The sequence below is a fragment of the Plecotus auritus genome, assembly GCF_963455305.1.
Source record: "Plecotus auritus genome assembly, chromosome: 6".
Classification (NCBI taxonomy): Eukaryota; Metazoa; Chordata; class Mammalia; order Chiroptera; family Vespertilionidae; genus Plecotus; species Plecotus auritus.
The window spans coordinates 123,940,168-123,942,925 of NC_137773.1; the positions used below are offsets into that span (position 1 = coordinate 123,940,168).

Consider the following 2,758-nt stretch of genomic DNA (forward strand, 5'->3'; position numbering starts at 1 on the left):
CTCACTTCATCTCTAAAATCAATAAAAATGTATTTTAAAAAAATCTAACAACAGGGGCCGGTTTCCGCTTAGGGGAAGGCCCTTTGGAAGCTGCCCCACCCTGACGGTGCCCACACGGAGATGGGCAGTGCTGCTGGGGGAGTCGCTGCATGGGACTCTGCCACACCCCTTGTGGTCCCTGAGTTCTCCACTAGGGTATTTGAAGAGAAAATGCCAGTCATCAGGACGCTGCGGCAAGTTGTGGGCCAGATGCTGCAGAGCCCAGCCTGTGGCTGTGGGACAGCTGCCCTGCCCAGCCGGGCCCTGGGCACCTCCCCTTGGCACATTCAAGGAGATGCCAATTTCCACTCTGCCTCTTTCTCTGAAACAGATCAGCCACAGGTCTTAATTACAGGGGGTCTTGGCCAGCTTGGAGTGGGGCTTGCTAACTTGCTAACTTGTTAAGGAAACAATTTGGGAAGTACAATGTAATTTTGTCTGACATAAGGAAACCCTCTGATCACGCGTTCCACAGTGGCCCATTTATTTATTCTGACATTCTGAATTACAAGAGTCTTCAAGAGATCGTGGTAAACCACTGCATCACCTGGTTGATTCATTATAGCGCTTTGCTCAGTGCAGTCGGAGAAGCAGACATGTCCTTGGCAAAAGCCATAAGCATCTCTGGATTGCATAACGTTCTGGGCGTTGCCTTGGAACACAATTTGTAATTGTTTGTGCCCAGCACCATCAGAGCTTCCGGACCTACTTCTCCTCGGAATCTCTGCACTTAGAGACCCAGGATGATCTACGGGGTGTCCAAGGTCCATGCCGAGCTCATGGGAGAATATTATTATTACCGGTATGGCTTAGATTTCCCATGCATGAGTTATCCTGGCATCATTTTGGCTAACTCCCAACCTGGAGGAGGAACAACCAACTATGCAGTCCAGATTTTCCACGATGCCAAAAAGAAAGGCAAACTTGAGTGCTACCTGAAACCTAGCATGAGGCTCCCAATGATGCACATTGATGACTGCCTCAGGGCCACCCTGGAAATCATGGAGGCCCCAGCAGACCTACAACATCAATGCCAGGAGCTTCTGCTCTGAGGAGCTGGCCCAGAAGGTTCTCAAGCACATACCAGAATTCCAGGTCACCTACAAAATGGATTCTGTTTGACAGGCCACAGCGGATAGTTGGCCAATGAACTTTGACAGCAATGCTCAGAAGGACTGGGGATGGAAGCATCATTTTGACCTTCCAGAGCTGGTGACTACAATGTTGAACTTCCATGGTCCCAATAGTAGAGTTGCCCAAGCTAACTGAAGGAGGTCTATCCTGGACGTCCATTAGGGAAGACTGTAATGACTCCAAGGTCATAGACACCAAGGACCTATAGTATCCAGAGTCTAGGCCTTGTTGACCTAATTTTAGCAGCTCATTTTGAACTGCTGGATGGAGAATCGCGTTGGCTTTTGCACTTTCAAAACGCTCTTGGTCTGGTGGTAGAACTTCTAAACCTTTACTGTTTGCCTAAACTTGTCCAAACACCCATGCCACAGAATGAAGACTTAAGTCATAATAATTTCCATTTCCTTAAATAAGATGAAGTGACTATTTCTGGGAAGGTGGAAGTATGTGACGTTTTGTATTTAAATACATAAATAAAATCTATCAAAAGAAGGGGAAAGACACATGAACAGTCCACACACACACACACACACACACGAATTTATGAAAAAACTAGTGACCCCGGTGCACGAAATTTGTGCACATTAAAAGGGGATTAATTAGAGGAAATAATTTAATATTGCTATTTGCCCTTTCTCTATAATAGAAGTGTCAGAGATGAAAGAAAATTAATAAAATGTATATGAAAACCTTTCCCCTGTCAGAGTCTGGGGCTCACCACGGGACCCAGAGTCAAGTCTCCACCCACCCACATGCACCTCAAAATTACATGAGACCCAGACCCAGCCAGCCCCCCCATTGGGCTAGATCCAGACCCGGCTAGTCTCACCCCCATTAAGCCCTGCCAGGCAGGGGGCGTAGCCTCAGGTCCCCTGGCCCAATGCCAGGACAGGGGTGTGGCCTGAGGTCCCCCAGCCCAGACTGGGGTGGAGGGCGTGCCTTGAGGTTCTCCATCAAGCCCTGCCAGGTGGGGGACACCGCCTGAGATCCCCTGTCAAGCCCTGCTGGATGGGGGGCATGGCCTGAGGTCCCCTGTCAAGCCCCACCAGGCAGGGGGTGCGCAGCCTCAGGTCCCCCGGCCTAGCACCAGGAGGGGGGCACAGCCTCAGGTCCCCCGTCAAGCCCCGCTGGGCAGGGGTGCGCCCTGAGTTACCCCGACCCAGCACTGGAGGTGCACCTTGAGGTCCCCGGTCAAGCCCCACTGGGTGGGGGCATGGCCTGAGGTCCCCTGTCAAGCCCAGCCAGGCAGGGGGCGTGCAGCCTCAGGTCCCCTGGCCCGGTGCTGGGGCAGGGGGGCACAGCCTGAGGTCCTTCGGCCTGGCGCTGGGGCAGGGGGAGCAGCCTGAGGTCCCCTAGCCCAGCACCAGGACGGGAAGCACACCTTGAGGTCCCCTGTTAAGCCCTGCCGGGTGGGGGACACGGCCTGAGGTTCCCTGTCAAGCCCCACGAGGGCGGGGGAGGGCATAGCCTCAGGTCCCTGCTGATTGCTTGTTAAGGCTCCTTATGGGAACTTGGCCTCAGCTGTGGGTGCAGCCACCTTTGTGATGGAGTGATGGTCAATTAGCATATTCCCTCTTTATTAGAT

At 52.5% G+C, this 2,758-nt stretch overlaps 1 pseudogene across 1 annotated transcript; it reads left to right on the plus strand.

The window, feature by feature from the left end:
- The first annotated feature begins 210 nt into the window (after positions 1-210).
- Positions 211-1,308, plus strand: LOC308250995 (L-threonine 3-dehydrogenase, mitochondrial-like; annotated as a pseudogene). The gene has a single exon. The product of its transcript is annotated as an L-threonine 3-dehydrogenase, mitochondrial-like (transcript).
- The last annotated feature ends 1,450 nt before the right edge of the window (positions 1,309-2,758 follow it).